The 21728-nt window shown below is 43.4% G+C and overlaps 2 long non-coding RNA genes across 2 annotated transcripts in view; one reads left to right on the top strand and one right to left on the bottom strand.

The window, feature by feature from the left end:
* The window catches only part of LOC129045800 (uncharacterized), a 239935-nt gene extending 227755 nt beyond the window's left edge, over window positions 1-12180 (top strand). The window contains exons 7-8 of the long non-coding RNA XR_010406040.1: window positions 9793-9934; window positions 10754-12180. This is a non-coding gene — a long non-coding RNA (uncharacterized LOC129045800). The remainder of the gene's footprint in view (window positions 1-9792; window positions 9935-10753) is intronic.
* LOC135361905 (uncharacterized) overlaps window positions 3153-21728 on the bottom strand; it is a 46063-nt gene continuing 27487 nt past the window's right edge. Inside the window, exons 2-3 of the long non-coding RNA XR_010406042.1 lie at window positions 5427-5580; window positions 3153-3381 (exon numbers count right to left, since the gene is read on the bottom strand). This is a non-coding gene — a long non-coding RNA (uncharacterized LOC135361905). The remainder of the gene's footprint in view (window positions 3382-5426; window positions 5581-21728) is intronic.

The raw sequence follows: 21728 nt of genomic DNA, 5'->3' as shown, positions 1-21728 counted from the left end.
TTCATAGCAGCAATGTCCGCAATAGCCAAACTGTGGAAAGAGCCGAGATGCCCTTCAATAGACGAATGGATAAAGAAGATGCAGCCCATATATACAATGGAATATTACTCAGCCATCAGAAAGGATGAATACCCAACTTTCACATCAATATGGTTGGGACTGAAGGAGATTATGCTAAGTGAAATAAGTCAAGCAGAGAAAGTCAATTATCATATGGTTTCACTTATTTGTGGAACATAAGGAATAGCATGGAGGACATTAGGAGAAGGAAGGGAAAAATGAAGGAGGGGAAGTTGGAGGGAGAGATGAACCATGAAAGACTATGGACTCGAGAAACAAACTGAGGGTTTTAGGGGGGGTGGGGGGATGGGTTAGCCTGGTAATGGGTAATAAGGAGGGCATGCACTGCATGGAGCGCTGGGTGTTATATGAAAACAATGAGTCGTGGATCACCACATCAAAAACTAATGATGTATGGTGACTAACATAACATCATAAAATAAAATTAAAAAAAGAAAGATTGAGATGCTTCTGTGGCAACAAGTGAAGATGTGGGGTGAGAGTCAGGCATATAGATCTTTAACCCTGGCTGGGGGGTGTACATGGATAAATCAAGCCGGAGAGTGAATGACATGGGTAAAAAATAGAGAGGAAGAAGAATGGGGAGAAACAAAGAGGAGGGACGAGGCTTCAGGGTCAAATAGAGAAAACAAGGGGAGTAGGAAGGATCATCCAGAGCCTTAGAAGTACAACCAAAAAAACTTGGCGTCATACCAGCAACATGAAGAGGCTGCTTTTGGAAGGGAGTGGTCATCCGAGTCTCACGATGCCAAGAGCTCAAGAAGAATGGGAGCAGAAATGAATAAATGTTAGGAGTAAGTATTGGGGAATGAATAAATGCTGAAAGAAAGTTCAGACACAAGTTTATTTTAAAGAAAGAGGGAAAAGGGGGCAGTTTCTGGAGATAGGAAGTAAGGTAGAAATAGGTTGAAAGTGGGTTTTCTTTTTTTTTTCTCCAGATGAGAGAGACTTGATCATGAATAAAAGCTAAAAGAAAGGTCCTTTGCTCAAAAGACAACTGTGTTCTCGTGTTAACATGATCTTATTCACATCGGGAATACTGGCCACCCCCTAAATGGCTAGATTAATGTCACCTGGTCCCTATGTATGAAGGCAGGAAGTGGGCTGAAATAGTTAAATAATAGCACATGCTTTCTAATTCCCAATTCTCTATTCATACCTTACATCCCCTCACTATTCAGCAAATACTTATTGAGCATGTACTAAGTGAATAACTCTAACAGAAGCTCAGGTTGCAGAGGTAACCAAAATCAACAAGCCCCTAGCATAGATTGTTGTGAAGAAGACAGACTGTAATCCAACTAAAATAAATAATTTTATATATTAAACTATTATTTACAATATTATAATTTTATAGTAATATAAAAAATAAATAATGTACTTTTATGTAGGGTTAAGTGCTCTGCAAACAATAAAGCAGGGTAAAAGTGTAGAGAGACAGAGATGGTGGGCATAGGAGCATTTGACAAGGGGTGGTCTAGGAGGGCGTTTCTGTAAATCGGTGTTGGTCAGAGACCTGAACTGTAAGAAGGAAGGGGGCAGCCATGGAAGGACTTGGGAAGGCAGCATTCCCCAGAAAAGGACCATAAACACAAGTCTAAGAAAAGCGAGTGGGGGCGCCTGGGTGGCTCCGTCGTTAAGCATCTGCCTTCGGCTCAGGTCATGATCCTGGGGTCCTGGGATCGAGCCCCGCATCGGGCCCCCTGCTCGGCGGGGAAGCCTGCTTCTCCCTCTCCCACTCCCCCTGCTTGGGTTCCCTCTCTCGCTGTGACTCTCTCTGTCAAATAAATAAATAAAATCTTTTTAAAAAAAAAAAGAAAAGAAAAGCGAGTGAAGGCAGCAGGGTATGACCTGTGTGTGTCCCACCCTGCAACACACCACATAAAGCACAATAAGGGCTTTAGTATACACGCTACCCGAGGTCCCTGGAGGGTTACTGGCAGGAAAACGACAGATTTTTACCCACACTTCATTAGAAACCTTGCTCGGCTTTTGCCAGTAACATGTTTGCCATGCCAACTTTAAGAAAGGATCGACTTGGTTCCAAGGATCTGGATATCTGTCCTAAGGGATCTACCTGGGATTAGAGTCTTGCTTTGACTATTGGTGGTGTGCACAGCAAGGTTATTCTTGAGGGCAGCCTTGGAGAGAGGGATTACAGTATGTGACTATATCGTGATTGCTGCCTGTTTTCCAACACCCACTGAAAGCAGGTGGTCTGAAGGGTGACGGGAGCCACAGGGAACTGCTCTAGTGGTTCTGTATCTGATCAGGGCCACAGAGGAGCAGTGGCAAGATGTCCATCACCTTAGATGTCTTAGTTAACTAGTTGCGGGGAATCCTTTGACAATATATACATGTATCAAATCATCATGATGCATACCTTAAATACCCTACAATTTTATTTGTCAGTTATAGCTCAATAAAGCTGGGGGGATAAAGAGATACCCATCACCTGCTTGCTAGCTGACATGGAAAGGAGAGAAGGGGACCCCCAGGAAAAGAGTTAAACATGACATTGAATTCAACTTGAGGTTGTATCTGAATTCCAATGAGGTCTCATCAACTCCAAAAGAGATCCCTGAGATTCCCAGGCCAGATAGCACATGTTTCTTAAGAAGCCGACCTCTTACAGAAAGATACGTAAACCAGTGGAGTAGAAGTTAGACTTGTGGGCTTTTGGCACTTGGACTATGTCAGAACATTTGTAATCATGCCATCGTCCCCCTCCCCAACCTGGTTCTGCTGTATTCACTTTGCCTAAAAGGGTGCCTCTCACTTTAGATTTAAATCTAGTGATGGGAAAGGTGCCTCAGAGCTGGCTTCGGGCATCATTGTGTAGCTTTGACAAGGAAACCCCATAGTAATTGTAGTAAAACTTCTTCAGGAAAATTACTGGGCCTGGAAATGACAGAATGGCCCTAGAAATCTCAACAGACTGCAGAGAGGACATGTGACCGCTGTAAATTCAGCCGAAGAATGCAGATGATGCTTCTAAGCCCAGTGTTACTGATTCTCTACACAGAGCAAAAGGAGATTCTTCTAGAACTAGGCTCAGGGATAGATGTGTGCTTAATGGTGGAATTATTCAGTTAGATAATGAACAGGGAATGCAGTGGGTGAGGGAAATGCTTGAGGGGCAATCTCCCATAGATTGTGCAGAAGCTCTGTATGCATTGTGAAAGATAATGGTTGGCTTTTAACATAACTGTTTCTTGAGATATTTTATTGTTCAGCTCCAAGACTTCTTAAGGTTACCAGCCTGATCAGGTCTTTTCCAAGAATCGCTTCTCTTCTTACCTGGAAGAAAAAAAAGTGCACTTCAGTTCTAACAGTCCTGATAATAGTCCCAGAAAAATGAGTTTTATAAGTGCGCTGATAGAAATCTACAAAAGCAAAGCGGGGGGGCACCTGGGTGGCTCAGTTGTTAAGCATCTGCCTTCGGCTCAGGTCATGATCCGAGGGTCCTGGGATGGAGCCCCGCATTGGGCTCCCTGCTCCGCGGGAAGCTTGCTTCTCCCTCTCCCACTCCCCCTGCTTGTGTTCCCTCTCTCGCTATATCTCGCTGTCAAATAAATAAAATCTTTAAAAAAAAAAAAAAAAAAGCGAAGGGGAAGGGAAAGTAGGAATCCCAAGAACTAAGGAAGACTTAATATGGCTTTTACTTTGGGGGTGTCTGTTGATCCTCATGGTCTGTTTTAGAGGCTGCATGAGGCCTGGGGAAGAAAAAATAAAGCCTAGAGAATGCTAAGGTGGAGACCTTAATAGAATGCTCTATAAAGCTAGGACCCTGAAGAGCTTCACCCTTAGGGTTAGGGTGAACAAAAACTCAACTCATAATGCAGAGGAGGCAGCTCAGAAACTTCCCTGCCTCTACCTTTTCCCCAGATAGAAGGACTGGGGGAGTTAGGCGTTTTGATACTGTGGAATTCGATACAGCAGGTAAAATGAATACACTATAGCTAACTAACCTAGGTAAATGTCCAACACATGACACTGATCAAAAAGCAGCAAGTCACAGAAGAGTACATGTATGATTCCATTAATGTGACGTTACAGGATACCAGTCATATTGGATTAGAGACCCACCCTATTACAGTATGACCTTATCTTAACTAATCACATTTACAACAACCCTATTTCCCAATAAGGTCATGTTTGAAGTACTGGGAGTTAGGACTTGAGTATACTTTTGAAGGGTATAAGTCAACTCAATAGCATAGGATGGTCTCCCGCAACAAAAGATTATTTCATCTAAAATGTCAATAGTGCTGCTATTGAGAAACCCTGGGGTAAGGCAATAAAGGAAGTGTGGGGGCCGAGGGTGGGCTACCTCAAGATGGGCCACTGTGACATGTGGATTGTTTTGAGCTGAAGGCACTTGAGACCCTGCAGTCTCAAGAAAACATTCAGCCCTCCCTTAACCACATAGACAAATCTAAATTGGAGGGTCTTTCCAGAATAAGGGTTATTACCAGAGAGAGATTTTATAGATAGATGTTGGCAGGGCAAACAGCTGTTTACCAAACACTCACTCTTTTTCATCTTCCCATGAATTGCATTCCTTGCCTCTGAGGTCCCAGATGCCTTCCCCCCCTTCTCCTTAGTGCAGAGTGACATATAGACCTCATTGTGCCTGACTGTCTTTGGAATTTCCAAGTCTGTGTGGATTCCCCATACCTATGCTATTAAATTTGATTAAATTTGATTTTCTCCTGTTAATCTGTCTTGTGTCAATGTGATTCTTAGTCCAGCCAGAAGGACCTTTGAGGGAGCAAGAGTTCTTGCTCTCCAACAAAAGCAAAGAAGTAATTAACATATAATTCTGAATACCTTTTGGAGGTGGGGGAGTAGAAAAAGAAGAGACGGGGGTGCAGCACACAGGGCACTTCCCAGATCTTGGAATGTTGTCTATCTTTAGCTTGGTGGTGGGTACACAGATGAGCATTTCATTATCCTCAGATATACTTGTATATTACATATACTTTTTGTCTGTATAATTAACCTTTTTCAAGATAATAAAATTCCAAAATTATGAGGATACAGATAAGTCATAAATATAAGGTAGTAGGCATAGAAGAAATTGAGCCTCTTCTGAGACACACATACATGCATTCATTTAAGGTTTACATGAGGTTCTGTGTAAATGTGTTACTGTGGGTCTCAGCCAGGAGCAATGGTGAGAAATAGACCATGGAGTTTGCCAGGTGTGAGCCACCTAAGGGCTTCTCATAATGATGCCACATGTGTTGAAGATCCCCCAGATGTTGGGGTTCCCTGATTCTCCCAGACCCCTGCTTTCTCTGGCTGCAGAGAGAGAAGAGAAACTACAGACACAAGCATACCTTTCCCCAGTGGTTGGATGTCTCCCAGACCCTGGAACTGCACAGGATCGTGGTTAAGAGCGTGCGATCTGGAGGCAGACTGCCGGGGTTTGCATCTTGGCTCTGGCACTTGCAGAGTGGTCAAGTTAATCTCTCTGGGCCTCTAGTTTTGCCACTGTGAAATGAAAATATTAACAGTACTTAATAATAGGGTTGTTCTGAAGAACAAGTGAGGTAATGTGTATAAAATGTTATAACAGCAGTGGCAGGTGTTAAACACTTCATAATATCAGTTATCAGCATCATAATCACTATTATCCCTGCCTTGTCTCCTTGGTGACATTGCTTAGACAACGTGTGACTCTGTTTTTTTCATCATTCTCATTCTTTTTTTTCTTTTTTCTTTTTTTTATTATTATGTTATGTTAATCACCATACATTACATCATTAGTTTTTGATGTAGTGTTCCATGACTCATTGTTTGCATATAACATTCTCATTCTTAAAACCAAGATAAGAAGTAGACTTACACAATCCCCTTCACTTCTCCTTGCTTCTTCTTTGGCTCCCTGTATCTCATCTCTTAGTAGAAGGACTCTCCCAAGCCCAATTGCAGCAGTCTAGCAGCAGAAAGGCATAGAGAGAGGGGTCCGTGAAGAGGAAGAGAAACTCAACTCCTCCACAAACACCTTGCTCCCCGGACTGGGATGGGCACCATACTGTGTGTCCTTAATGACTAATGATTCTCTCTGTCCTTACAGACTAATGACTAATGATATCCCCACCTTCTGCATCTCCATTAAGGGTGGAGTTGGGATGGTTGCAAGGTATATTAATTAAAATGTGACTACCTGCTGTAATGAATCACAAAAGGTGGAATGGCTCAAAGACAAAAGAAGTGTATTTCTTCATAAAGTCAAGTCAAAGAGAGGGGTTCCTAATTAGCAGGAAGTTCCCTGTCCGTCTTATGGCCCTGCCACCTGGGACACATGGCTTCCAGATAGCTGCGTTCATTTGCCCTAAGTTGGTAGAAGGGAAAGTACTTGAAAGATCGCCTGGGGAGAGATTTTTATGGGTCGGGTCTGCATGAGACACACATATTTCTACTTATGTTCCACTGGCTAAAATCCACTCACATGACCACACCTAACAGCAAAGGAGGCTGAGATAGGTAGACTAGGAAGAAGATGACGGGCTTTGGTGAACAGCTAGCATGAGAAGCAAGAAGAGAGTATGTCATTGAGTAACATATGCCCAATGTGACTCACACATTTTACAGAATTTTGGTGCTGAGGGAGAGGGGAATGCCTGATTATTTGGAAAATAATCGGCAAGGTTTAGCCCTATGCACATAATATGGAAGAGTATCCTGTCTGCTGAAAACTGATTTCACCGAGTAATACTAAACATAGGATTGCTGAGGGTTCACTGGATCCGACAGTCCATCCAGAAGGGCATAACATGCTATTCTAGAGGATCCCGGAGCCTTTCATAGTAGTGAGGCTAGGTAAGAGAAATTAGGATTTCAGCTGTTTCTGGAACTTCCTTGCCTCCTCACCAGTGATAAGATAGTAACACTCTCAATAGGGCTGAAGAACAGATATTCTCCTGACATTTTCTGGTACTTGCTATGAGTCCAGGCAAACAGGAGAGTCTCGATGCAGCACAACCTTCCCATTTTGGTACTTTTCTTACACGGGAGATACACTGCAGCATCAGCACTGGTAGGAGCTGGTTCGAAATGCAGAGTCTCAGGCCCCGCCCCAGACTCCCTGAGTCAGAATCTGCAGTTTGGCATGATCCCCAGGGAAATCCTATGCAATTTAACATTCCAGAAGTGCTGCTTTGGAACACTGACTCTTAAACTTGGCTGCACATTGGAATCACCTGGGAAGCTTCAACAAAGCCAATGCTTGGGGTCCACCTGCAGAGAATCTGTTGTAATTGGTTTGGGCTGTGGCCCGGGCCCGGGGGCGGGGGTGGGGGGAAAAAAATGACAAAAGCTCTCCAGGTGATGGCATTTTCCAATTAAGGTTGAGAACCAGCACTTTCAAATGGCTGGTTCTTTTAAACCAAAGATTCTTCCTTGGTCAATGTGGGCACTTGTTTAAAGAATGGTTCCAGCATCTGTTTGATATCTAATCCAATAATCCGGATCCATTCACCAACTCACAAGGATTAGGGGTATTGTGTGGACCTTGGTCAGTGAGCAGCAGAGGCCTATAATGTCACAGCTGGAGGCTATGTTTTTGCAAAAGGCTTGTGCAGGTAAGCACACGTTTTTCCCCCCTAAAGGCCACTACAGGTAACACTGTTCCCCCCACCCCCCACCTTCTCCCTGGTTGGCACGGGCTTGGATAGAAAAGAGCTTCAAATGAGTTTTTCCCTGTTCCGCTGTATCATTTTCACAGAATATACAGTTGATAGGAAGCTCTGATAGGAAACAACCCCATGTTTCAGTTTTGACATCTGCACAGAAATAGCTAACTTTACTGGCAATTTTTTCCCATCTGTTAAAGGACATCCTGTGGTGTCTAATTGTGGTGTCTGTCCGATCAGATGGCGGCCCCCAGATGTGGGGCGACGGCCTGGGCGGTGAAAGAATTCACCCCCTGAGGCAGAACAAAGGAGACAGACGTTTATTGAGGACACCTGCAAGGGAGTGGCGGGCAGGACAGCGGACGGGAAGCTTCCGCAGTGAGGCAGTGGGTGGGGGCTGTTTTTTAAAGGGAGACAGTGAGGAGGTATGGCGACCTATGGAACCTTCCCTTTTTTGGGAACTGTGCCTGGGTGTAAGTAGCCCACTGGCGAGTTAGGGCCTAGGGATATTTGGGGGGGGGGGGTCACTTGATGGGCCCTTTCTACATTCCATTGCTCAAGCCTGTTGGCCTAAAAGCAGCCTCTACACTTACTTTCCTTTAATTTCAAGCTCTGCCCCAATCCCATCATATGCTTAATAACCAATGAAAGAAGAAACCTGGGTCACTCGTGTCTGCTTGGTAAAAATGGAAAAGGTACAGGAAGCCTTTGGTGTTTAGAACCTGGCCTTCATTTGCTCTTCAGTTGTGTTGCCCTGTGTTCGATAGTAATGGAGGATACTCGGAAGAAAGGCAGGCAGGGGCAAGGGGCCCCGACCTAAGAGGAAACTACCCTTGAGAGGAAAAAGACCCCATCCTGGTATTCAACACCACCCTGGAAGGAGCCCCCCGCCCTTTCCCACGTAAACAACTACCTGATCTGATAGGTAGATGAGCACGTGGACAAAACCTGATTGGGTGACAGGCTGGAGGGTTCATCGGATTAAAGCAGCCCACCAACAATCTCATAAAAACCCCTAGACTTAGAAACTCCAACCTCAACCTTCTCCGGTCCCCTCTTCTTCAGGAGCTTTGTATTATCGCCCAGTAAACTTTGCTTTGCTGCCCACCGCTCTAGGTGTCTGTCTGTTCCTTTGTGGGTCCTCCTTGTACCCTTGACAATAAAAGTGTAATCCTAAGTAGATAAGTTGCCTGAGTTCTGTGAATCATTGAACGCGAGGGAGAGTGGGAATCCAATTTGTAGCTAATTGGTCAGATGTGCAGGTGGCTCGGGGACCACCAAACTTGTAGCTGGCGTCTGAAGCGAGGACAGTCTTGGGGGACTGTGCCCTTAACCCATGCAGTTGGCACTAACTCCGGGTGATGGGCATCAGAAGGGTAGTGCAGAAATGTAGAGACAAAACCGGTCTCTTCCTCAGTGGGGGAGGGAAGATGATGGGCCCTCCAGAGAGACCAAATTCGCACGTCTGTAGGCAAGAACTGTTTTGTTCTCAGTTGTCCATGGCATAGAGTTGTAGAATAGTTTTCATAGACTCAGAAGGAGATAGTGGGGAAGAGTAAGATAGAGACAACGTGGAGCTTCCTAGTGAAGCATTCATTTCTTTACCTGTTTACAGAAAGAAGAAATGGAACTTGAGATGTCATTAAATCCATTTTTCTGCATCTAGGAGAGTGTAGGTAGAACTAGTCCTGGCTGACCAATAAACAAGGGTCAAGTCCAAATTTAAACCTTCGGGGAAGACGAACCCCCCTGCCCCACTGGTACCACGTCCCAACATCACAAACCTTTCAACTAGGAAATTCTATCAGATGTGTAATGTGGCGCAGTCCCATGCACCCTGTGGTCATTCATAATGATGAATTAGTAAATAACCAAAACTCTCCTGCTCAGTCTCTCAAGGATGGTCTGCCCTCCATATAAACGATGAGCATCTCCTCCAGAAAAGAACATTCCTTCATCTTCCCTGTCTCTCCCACCCCCAACACACACACTGCTTTCTGCATTTAGGGTTTGGTATTTCCCTTTAGGTTCCCAACAGTTTTTCTACATTGTTTTTCTTGTTTTTCAGTCAGCTGCTGTTTTGCTTATGAAACCAGAGGTTCCTGTCACACAAGTCACATCATGGGCCTCCAGAGTCAACATCTTCCATGTGACTCCAAATCCCGCGCTAACTTCACCTACTAGGGATCTGAATATCTACAAAGAAAGAGGTATATTTGGGTGTAAGACCTCAGAGTCATGTATAAATCATCCTTTAAGGTTAAAAAAAAATACCCAGAGTTATTCTCAGAGCAGTGGCTTGCAGAGTATGGTCCCTGGCACCCCAGCATCAGCATCTCTGGGAACTTGTTAGGGATGCAAATTCTTCGGCCCTACCTCAGAGCTGCAGAACCAGAAACACTGCAAGGGGGGGGGGGGGTAACAGGCCCTCCAGGGGATTCTGATATGCACTGAAATGTGAGAACCACCTGTATAGATTTTTTTAAAGCTTTCCTGGAATTTGATACACAGCTTTGCAGGCAGAGTCTCCTGAGCCTTTAGGTTGAATGTATCAGAATTGTTGGACTCCCTGGTTTAGAAATCTCTTTACCCCAGCACAGACTGTCCCTTGTGTGGGGAAAAGAACCATATAGAACCAACAGGAAGTTTAGAGTAAATTTCCCTTCTGAACCACATTTTTATTGACTACACATCACCATTGGCATGTGGAAAGAGCTTCCAGTGGGCTCAGCTGGGCAAAACCACCAGTGTCTCCCAGATGTTTTAAACGTTTGCTTCCTAATCACTCGGCCCAAGAAAATCTGGGGCAACAAGCATTCGTCCCACTCGTTTGCCTGCCTTTAGCCAGGGTTCTGGGAGCCCCCGTTACATCCCGCCCCTTGCTATTGCCGTCCATCGTGCTCATCAGAGTGACTCATCTTCTGGCACTCATCCCTCTCAGCAAGAGGATGGACTTTTAATCAGAGTGCAAACCATATGATTCTCTCTTATGATCGTTATTTCAACTTCTTTTCCAAACCTCCCTAAAGATTGCTGCCAGGAGCTGTGGTTCCTCTCAGAGGCTCATTTTGAAACTGAAAGTGCCCTCGGAAAGGGTGGAGAGGAGATTTTAACTTGGGAAAATGTCTTCCACTGCTGTGGGGTCTGGAAATGATCGCAAGCAGATACCTTCAAAACAAGGCTGCATAGTTAAGCACATCTGAGGAAAATGGCAGCCCGCAGGGGGCGCGCGGCTTTGGAGGTGGGATCGCAAACATCAACCCCCTCAGGACTTCAGGTAGAGGCGGTTAGTACTTAAATTAGTTTCTCTTTAATTTGCAGTTGGTGATGGTGTAAAGTTTGCCCACTAGGAGGGAGAGAGTTGATGAGCTGCGAGTCCCTGTTTTGCATAAGAGCTACCTTCCATGGTGCACATCTGTAGAGCTGGCATGGCCCGGAATTCTGGATCGTTCTCACAGGAGACGGTGGTCCTCCATAGGGGCCTGTGCCGTGAGAGGGGGCCATCCGAGTGTGGGAGACTGCTTTCCCAGTACCGACTCACCTACAGACATTCTCCACGGCGCTTGGAGACACGTCACCGTGTGGTGGGAGTCCTTAGCCTGACCGTGAGACACGTTTTGCACGACTGCTTCCCTTGTGGCAATTCCAAAAGATAGGTGTACCCAAAGTCAGTTTCCCATCACTAAGTAAAATACCACTGGAGCCAGTGGTTTTCAAATTTAGCTGAACATCCGAATCAACGAGGACTCTTAAAAATCGCAGTGCCCGGTTTGCGCCCCAGACCCATCACATCGGACTGTTTGGGGGAAGGGGCCCAGGCCTTGGTATTTTTTTTTTTTTTTTAAGTCTCCAAGAGATTCTAATATGCAACAGATTTCGAGAACCACTGACGTAGGCAATTTACATGGCAATTGGATGGGGGGTTAGGAGAGGTCTTGTGGGCTCAGAATAGACAAATGCATTTTGTAAGTGAAAGGGGCTATTGTGCTGTTACCCTGGTAATGGTACTGAGTGGAAAAGTTTCCAAGCGCTAAAAGCATATGAAGTCATCAGCAATTTGGGAGAAACTAGATGGGACTCTCCCTGCTCTCCTACCTGTGAAGTTTTCTCCTATGAAATCATTCAGTCTTGAATCCTAAAGATCTGTGTGGCAAAACATTGCTGATATCTCTGTTAAAGACAAGGGACGATGAATGCCTAAACTAGTAGTTTCCAGCCTTGACTACATGTTAGAAGTACTTGGAAAGCTTTGGGGCGCCTGGGTGGCTCAGTTGGTTAAGCCACTGCCTTCGGCTCAGGTCATGATCCCGGAGTCCCCATTGGGACTCCCTGCTCAGCGGGGGGTCTGCTTCTCCCTCTGACCCTCCCCCCTCTCATGTGCTTTCTCTCATTCTTTCTCAAATAAATAAATAAAATCTTTAAAAAAAAAAAAAAGAAGTACTTGGAAAGCTTTAAAAATCCCCGTGACCTGGGCCCACCCCCGCCCCAGAACAATAACAAAAATCCAGTCAGGATCTTTGGATATGAGGCATCAGGATATTTAAAATCTCCCGGGGTCAGGGGGCACCTGGGTGGCTCAGTCAGTTAAGCGGCCGACTCTAGATTTCGACTCAGGTCATGATACCCGGATCCTGAGATTGAGCTCCCGTGCCCGGCTCCGCACTCAGCACTGAGTCCGCTTGAGATTCTTTCTCCCTTTACCTCCCCCCTCTCCCCCACCACGTGTGCCTGCTCTCTCTTTTGCTTTAAAGAAATAAAATCTTAAAAGTAATAAAATCTCCCCCAGGTAATTCCAACTTGCGGGTAAGGTTGAGAACCAGGGGCCTAAAACAGTGATCCTCAAAGTTTTGTTGCTGTACAAGAGGAAAAATAATTTCCCCCATCCTTCTGTGTTCTTAGCAGATAACTGTGTACTGAAAGATTAACAGGAGAAACACAAACACAAGTTTATTAACGTGTATACCACATGCATATATGGGAGATACTCCAGGAAAATGAGTAACTCCTTAAGATGGCTTTAGCCACCGCCTTAAATACCATCTTCAGCTAAAGATAAAACAAAGAAAAGTGGGAAAGGGTCAGGGAGGCCAGTAATGGGAGATTACCCAGAAAAGCAAGAAGGGAAAAAAACAGGGGGGGTCTTATCATGCAGATCACCTCATCTTCTTTTATTGGCTGGAGAGGGCCCCTGTGGCTGACTCATTGGCGCTGATAATAAAATTCCTGACTGACCAGTTAAGACTGCATTTCTTAATTTAAATTAGGTATTAAGCCCTGATTTAGGGACTTGGCCTAAGTGATGCCATTTTGGACCTGTGGTTTTCTTTTTAACACCTTCATGAAAGACTGAAAAGGAAGTTAATGGGAGAAGGAGAGAGGATATAGGAAGGCATCACAATTTCATCTACCTGGTCAATTTGCCCGGATCCTGTTCTTTCCAGTGAATAGAAATAGTTGACTCTCTGGCTAGACATTATGCTGGAATATAAAACATCCTAAGAACAAGCTGCATTCTCTTATTTGGGGATTGAGTGTGAAGATAACCATCAATCAGCCCAAAGTCAGCACCTTCCCTCACCTGCCTTCAGGCTCTGTTTTATAAATTCCTATTAAGCTATATTCTTTGTCCCGGAAGAATTGTTCTTAACCTTGGCTGCACATTAAAACTGTGGAGGGGAGGGAAGAGGGGAGATTTTAAACTCTGGATGCCCGGGCCACACTCCAGACCATTTTAAATTAAAGTCTAGAGGAGTGGGGGGATGGGAGGAGATGGTGTTAGTACTTTGTTAAATTGAAATTTGTATCCAGATATTTGTAAATCGACATGCAGTGGTTTTAATTTGCATTTCATTAATGGCTGATGATACTGAATATATTTGCGTTATTTGCCATTTATGTATCCTTCTTGGTGAAATATTTGTTCACATCTTTTACCCATCTTCTGACTGGATTATTTGTATTTTTGCTGCTGGGTTTTAGCATTCTTGGATTGTCTAGATACTTCAGTAGATAAGGGTTTGCCAGTATTTTCTCCATTGCAGCTTATCTTACCCTCCCCCTGTGGGCATCCACAGAGCAAAAGCTAATTTTGATGAAAGTCCAACTTGTCAATTTTTTCTTTCATGGGTTGTATTTTTGGTATAAAGTCTAAAAATTTGCTGCCTAGCTCTTGATCCTGAAAATCTTCCCTGATATTCTAAAAGCTTTACACTTTTACATTTAAAAGTGTTAAAAAAGAATTAAAATAACTTAAGTGATACAAACAAACTTTAACACTTCAGAAAGTGAACCATCTTCTGTTGGAACAGAGTTTTGGAGAACTGCCAAGTGGGGCAAAAAGCAGAGAGCTTTTCTAGGATAAATAACAGGAAAAGACAAATTATGTTTGGCTGGGACCATATATAATCAACCTTGTTTGGGGTGAGAAGCCCCCAGGTTGGCTTGGCACTTGGGGATTGGCTGACTGGATATACTGCATTTTTGGTCAAGTAGAGTATTTATAAGGACGTGAAAGTTATCTAACTTCTGGGTTGCTGATGTGGCGACCTGGACAGGAGCAGCTTCATCTTGGACCTAGAATTTCAACAAAGCTACAATTCATTTTGAGTTAGCTTTTGTATAATATGTGGGGTTTAGGTCTAGGTTTTTGTTGTGTTTTGTGTGTTGTTTTTTTGCCTATGGATGTCCATGCGTCAGTATTTTTTAACAGCGCTCCAAAGTGATCTCAGTGTGCAGCTAAGGTTGAGAACCAGTGCCTGCTGATTGAAGGACATGTGTGTTAGGAATCTGAACTCTGGATCTGCCTGCATGGCTTAGTCAGTTGAGTGTCCAACTCTTGACTTTGGCTCAGGTCATGATCTCAGGGTTGTGAGATTGAGCCCCTCCCTGCTCTGTCTCTCTCTCAAAAAAAATAAATGTGGGTGCCTGGGTGGCTCAGTCGTTAAGCGTCTGCCTTCGGCTCAGGTCATGATCCCAGGGTCCTGGGATCGAGTCCCACATCGGGCTCCCTGCTCTGCGGGAAGCCTGCTTCTCCCTCTCCCACTCCCCCTGCTTGTGTTCCTGCTCTCGCTATGTCTCTCTCTGTCAAAAAAATAAATAAAATCTTTAAAAAAAATTAAAAAATGAATGTGAACTCTAAGGTCTTTTCTTGAGCATCTCAATAAGATGAAAAAAGAATGACAGAAGCATGTGTTTTTATAACAACACTGTCCAACGGTGCTGTTATATATAATATGTATGTTAGTATATATTAATACACATATATAATTTAAAATTTTTTACCAGGCACATCAATTTCACCTATTTTTTATTTTTTTAATTTTAAGAATATATTTAACTTGGGGTGCCTGGGCGGCTCAGTCAGTTAAGCGTCCAACTCTTGGTTTCAGCTCAGGTCATGATCTCGCAGCTGTGGGATCGAGCCCCACATCGGGCTCTGTGCTCAGTGCGGACTCTGCTTCAGGTTCTTTCTCCCTCTCACTTACTCTGTCTCAAATAAATAAAATCTTTTTAAAAAAATTTTTATTTATTTGAGAGAGAGCACAAACAGGGGGCGTGGCAGAGGGAGAGGGAGGTTTCAGCTCAGGTCATGATCTCGCAGCTGTGGGATCGAGCCCCACATCGGGCTCTGTGCTCAGTGCGGACTCTGCTTCAGGTTCTTTCTCCCTCTCACTTACTCTGTCTCAAATAAATAAAATCTTTTTAAAAAAATTTTTATTTATTTGAGAGAGAGCACAAACAGGGGGCGTGGCAGAGGGAGAGGGAGAAGCAGGCTCCCCGCTGAGCAGGGAGCCTTACTCGGGGCTTGATCCCAAGACCCTGGGATCATGACCTGAGCCAAAGGCAGATGCTTAACCAACTGAGCCACCTAGGCACCCCAATAAATAAAATCTTAAAAAAAAAAAAACAATGTGTTTAACCCAATATAGCCAAAAATTATCTCAACTCATAATTAAAACAAATTATTGTAAACAAATTATTAATGAGACCTTTTGCTTTTTTCTGGAATAAGTCTTAGAAATCCTTTGTGTATTTTACATTTATAGCGCACCTCAATTGGACTCCTCACATTTCAGGTACTCAAGAGCCACATGTGATAAGTGCCTACCAAATTAGAAAATATAATTTTAGACATGAACGGTCTTATTCCCCACCCCTGTTCTTTCTATGTTTGCTGACTGAATATTTCTGTACAGTTTCTACCTGGTACAAATGTAGGACTACTCCTTTCAAACAATACAGGCAGTATTTAGAAAACTTGGCTTCTGCTTACAGGGGGATGAAACGAGTCTATCCTAGACAAATGTGCTCATAGCACAGTGTGCTGTCATAAATATTTACATTGGACTGACAGTGATGGGCGCAGAGCCTTGGAGCTATGATGTCCTCCCCATTATGCTTTGATTTTTGATCTTATTTTCCCACAAGGAAAGTTATTACATTTGCATGAGTTTGCATGGTGTTCAAAATTCACGAGGGCTTTGTTTATAGATGGAGCTGTGCAGCAGTGAAGGTGGGACAAGGTAAATTTTACGTGTTATCATTTAAACTGTCTAAGGAACAAAGCTTGAGTAGGACTGATTTCCATTCCACAAATGAAAGCACGCCAGTTGAAATAAATGTACCCTTAGCCGTATGGCATGGACTAGAACAGAGTTTCTCATCCTCATCACTGTTGACATTTTGGATTGGACCATTCTTTGTCATGGGGGGCAGTCCTGCACACTGTAAGATGTTTGGCATCATCTCTGGTCTCTAGTGTCCACCTATTTCACAGGTGTGACAACCCCAGATGTCCCTAGACATTGCCAAATGTCCCCTGGGGATCAAAATCATCCCCACTTGAATCACTGGGTTAGAATGAAATAAATTTGATTTGTATGGTTTTTTTTTCCTTTTTTTTTTTTTGGCCTAATTTGAAGATTTATATGACTAATTGCATTCAGATGGTTAAAAGATAAACTGAGGCATATTAAAAATTTTAAGGTTTTTTTTGAGCAAAAAGCGATTTCAACCAGGCAGAATCCAATTTGGCAGCTGGAAAGGAGCTCTGCGGAGCTGTACAAAATGAAAGACTTTTATAGGCAGGAGGGATCAGGAACAAGAACATTACACTGGCAAAAAAGCAGGTTAGTTATTGCAAGGTTACTTTCCCTTAGGGGATGGCAGGGCTCAATCAGGCATATTACCTAACGCATGCTGACCAGATGATTCCTGATTGATTTGTTACAGAATGATCTATCATAGCTGTGAACTCAGGAAACAAAGGGGCGAGCCCCAGCACTGCCTTAGCCAACTGCTCTGCCATGCGGAATTCTGAGAGGGCTGGTCAGATTGAAAGCACAGCTCGTGTCTGGGTTTGCCAACGCTGTTCCCGAACAAACTCAGATAAACTCGTCTCAAGAGAAGCCCATAACTCAAGAGACAAGGGTTCGGAAAAGAGAAAGGGAGAGATTTATTTCAGGTTCTGGCAGTCGGGGGAGATGGCAGGCTCAAGCCTTAACAGCCGACCTCTCCTGGCAAGATGGGCACCTAGAGTTTTATAGAGAGAGGTTCGCGGGGTAATGTGCAAGAGAGCAGGCAGGGCGCATGTGATCATGGCTGGGGGTATGTATGTGCTCAGCATGTGATTTTGGGCAGGGAAGGGAACGGAATGTGGTCTTCTAGGCATTCCGTTGCTTGCAGGGCTTTTCTGGCCTGGTGGTTAGAAAGGTCTAGTCATTGTAAAATATCTTGGTCAATGCCTCAAGAAAGTGCAGTAACAAATAAGAACATTTGGGTTTTAGAGCATGAATTAAGTGGTCTTGTCTTTTTCTGTTTTTTTTTTTTTTTTTAAAGATTTTTATTTATTTGACAGAGAGAGATACAGCGAGAGAGAGAACACAAGCAGGGGGAGTGGAGAGGGAGAAGCAGGCCTCCTGCCGAGCAGGGAGCCCGATGCGGGGCTCGATGCGGGGCTCGATGCGGGGCTCGATCCCAGGACCCTGAGATCATGACCTGAGCCGAAGGCAGACGCTTAACGACTGAGCCACCCAGGCGCCCCTCTTTTTCTGGTTTTAACCATTGGGATCTATAGTTGAGCAAGAGGGCTCGCTGACAGATTGACTAGTTTAAGATTCTGTTTCTGGGAGAGCTGAATCTTTTTAATTAAGTCTCAGTTTGGTGATGTAGGGCTTAGCGTAAGTTACTCCTTTTTGGGCCTGTTGTCTTGTTTTTTCGACACTTTGATAATATGAAATATTCTACTTCAGTTTGTTTTCTTCTTTGGAGGAGAAAATTATATTTGTAAAAGTGCATGTGATGGTAGGGGGAGGACATCTCTTTTAATCATTGAGAAAATGGCACTCTCACTTTCAGGTCATGGTACTGTGAACTCCTTGAGACACAGAAATAGGAAAGATTCCCATCTAATCTTTGATAGTAGATTTACCATCGAAATAGACTTCTGTTCTCTGCTTGATGAATTCCTGTTCCGCCTGTGAGGCCAGCTCAAATGCCTCCTTGTTTGTGAAGACTTTGCTAATGCAGAAGAGGAAAAAATTTCTCGTTCCCTTCTAGGTTCTTTGGCTGGTCTAATCATTGACAGAAGGCTGATTAACAGGAGAAAAACAAATTTTATATCTAGGAGAGCCCCATTAGAAATAAGAGACCCAAAGGCAGTCAGGTAATTGAAGCTTATATAACATCCTGAGCTAAAGAAAAGGGTAGTGATCTGGGGATGCAAAGGGGGAGAAGGGCCATTCCCAGGAACAGAGAGATGTTTGGAAAATAAAGGCTGCCCTGTAATGCAAATGTGCTTCTTAGGTAAAAAATTATCTTTTATAATAGCTCTCTTCCTGGTACAGGCCCCCTTTCTGATATAAATTTTAGTGGTTGAGAGGAAGGTGTAAAGAGCTTTTCCTGACTCTGTTGGGTTTGGATTGCCTTTAGCTCCAAATGATCCTTATGCCAAAGAAACATATTTTGGGGTGGCAAAATCTGTTCCTTTCACTAATGTCCCAAGGCAGAAAAATGACACCTTTATCAGTGGTGGTCTTGGTTTTTGCCAGAGTTCTGCTAAAAGCATCTATTCATGATTACAGTCATCTCTGCATCGTGAGTGAATGAATGAATGGTTACAGGTGACATTACAGGTAGAAGCCTCAGGTGGAGGCACAGCCAACTCTGGTTAAACCAAGAAGCATGTTTCATGTGCACACAGACAGTAGACAAACCAAAAGTAACTAGTAAGTAGATGCCTGCTTGGAACATTGCTAAGAAGCTCAACAAAAAACTATAAATATTAACAGAGGATTAACAGTATCATAAAGGGAACTCCAAAGACCAAAGTAGTTAGGAAAACAGTCATCAGTGCTGCTCATACCCTTACATAAACTGGGGAATCAATATCGTAAACTCATATGATCAGTGACTTTCAAGATGTATAAATTGACATTGACAGTGAGTGTCCTTTACAGTCAAGAATCTTTGAATAAAAAGTTACTGTGCTGATGCTGAAATACTCATTCACACAAAACATGACAATACTGTCACCGCATTGAAATTTTATAGTTTTACTTGATCCCACTGCACACCCCGGAGAAGTCTAAATTCTCCAAGTGGGTCTGCTTGGCTAAATTGGAATCTTTGGAAGAACCATATATCAATTCACTTCTACCTGTGATAAAGAACAGGATCCCAAACAGGCCAAATTTTGCTTTACTAAGTACCAAAGACAAATTCAATTTACCTTTCAGAAGAAATACTCAATTCAGTGGATCTCCAACTTTAAGGCACTTAAGAATTTCAGACACTAACAAGTGTCCTGATTTCCTGAAGGATTTGGATCTGGGGGCTTGAGTGGGGCTTAATAATCTGCTTTTTAAATAAGCCCTATAGATACTATGACAATTAATAGCTCAGAAAATTGCAGATGCTGCATTTCAAACACCAAGCTCTTTGCAAAGGAAATGCACAAACCAAAGTGCATTGTTGCTTCAGATCTGGAGGAGCCTGCTTTATTTTAAAGATTACTTCCTTAGCATGCATGCCTTTCCGTATCTTCTTTGCTTGCTTCAGTGAACTGATTTGCATCAAGAAGAAAACCCCACAAAACACAAGTGAATGAATGAATGAATGAATGAATGAATGAATAAGCCTTGTAGATGTTTCTGATCTGGGTTGGCCTATAATCATTGTTGGAGAGATAATGATGAACTCTAACCCAGCGTTTTTCTTTTTATTTTAAGATTTTATTTATTTACTTGAGAGAGAGAGAGTGAGAGCAAGAGTGAGAACACAAGCAGGGGGAGCTAGAGAGGGAGAAACAGACTCCCCACTGAGCAGGGAGCCCGACGTGGGGCTCAATCCCAGGACTCTGGGATCATGACCTGAGTGAGCCAAAGGCAGATGCTTAACTGACTAAGCCACCCAGGCGGCCTAACCCAGTGGTTTTCAACTGGGGGTGATTTTTAACCCCAGAGACATTGGCACTGTCAGGAGACAGTTTTGGTTGTGACATCTTTGGGAGGGGGTATCACTGGCTTCTAGTGAATAGGGGCCAGATGCGCTAAGCATCCTACAATGCAAAGAATAGCCTCCCGCAATGAAGAATGATACAGCCCAAAATGTCAATGTTGCCATGGTTGAGGAACCTTGGCTGTGTAGTGGAATTACCTGGGAAGCTTTAAAAAAAATCTTCTCCCTATGTCTCACCCCCAGAAAGTCTAATTATTCTGGCCTATAGCTTGAACTTTTGGACTTTTACAACTCCTAAGGTGATTTTTATTTATTTTTTTATTATGTTAAGTTAGCCACCATATAGTACATCATTAGTTTTTGATGAAGTGTTCATGATTCATTAGTTGCATATAACACCCAGAATCATGAATATGGGGCAGTGGTTCTCAAACATGACCATGTATCAGAATCACCAGGAGGATTTTTAGAAACACAGACTGCAGGACTCCACCTTTAGAATGTCTGACTCAGCAGGTCTGAGGTGGGATAGGAGAATCTGCATTTCTACAAGTTCCTAGGTGCTGCGGCTACTGGTTTAGAGACCACCATTTGAGGATATCTTGTGAGTCACGGAAAAGTCACTCTTACTCTTTGGTCTCATTCTGACCTGCCATTTTACAGATTCTGCAAATGGCAGATTTTGTCTTATAGTCTGCCTTGAACTTCAGCTCCCACTATCCCTGCCAAGGACAAACAGGCAATTAGTAATAATTAGAGAGACCATAGTTCAGATGTGTGGCTGGCTCAAGGGATGTCCTCAGGGGCTTCCCAGGGAGAGAATGCATGGGTTTGCGGTTACTGGTTTCAGACCAAACTTAGAAATCACAAAGGGGAGAATATGGGGTGAGTGGAGAAGAAAAAAAATGTAGATGACCAGCTTCCAGTGTGGGGCAAATCTACAAATACCAACTGACCACTTAATCTGTGGGAGAAACAAGGATAGGTAAGATGCAGTCTGAAAGATATGCAACTTCATTACCTTAGTTTCCATGTGGTGCTTCTCATGAAAACCCTGAGAGCACACAAAGGATGGCTTTTGATTTCCTACTCCACTTGAATTTCTTGTTTACATGAGTTTTAACTTGCAAGAGAGGAAGGATGGGTAGGATCACAGCTTCTGGATCCAGTGTGCTTGAGTTTGAATCTTAGCCCTGCTGCTTACTACTTTTATAACCTTGACCAAGTTCCATCACCTCTATGTGCCTACATTTCCTCATGTGTAAAGAGGCAACAATGATAATGCCTATAGTGTAGGTTCATCATCATGATTAAATGATATTAATATATCATTGTATTATTAAAGTGCTTAGAACAGTACCTGGCACATAGTAAACACTCAAAGTGTTAGCTCTTATATCAATCAGAACTTTAATTGTAGAATATAAGCTTTATAACCAGCATTTTAGTAAAGCACCAAAATAAAACAATCATCTCCTTTATAAAAAATAATACCAGGCAACAGCAGAAGGAAGATTATTTTTAAGATGGCTTCCATAAAGATTGCAA

Source organism: Mirounga angustirostris, unplaced genomic scaffold (genome assembly GCF_029215605.1).
Source record: "Mirounga angustirostris isolate CCGP_5_RB_7025 unplaced genomic scaffold, mMirAng1.0.hap1 SCAF_11, whole genome shotgun sequence".
NCBI classification, from domain to species: Eukaryota; Metazoa; Chordata; class Mammalia; order Carnivora; family Phocidae; genus Mirounga; species Mirounga angustirostris.
The sequence above is the reverse complement of the archived record's forward strand: the minus strand, read 5'-3'. Positions and strand labels throughout refer to the sequence as shown.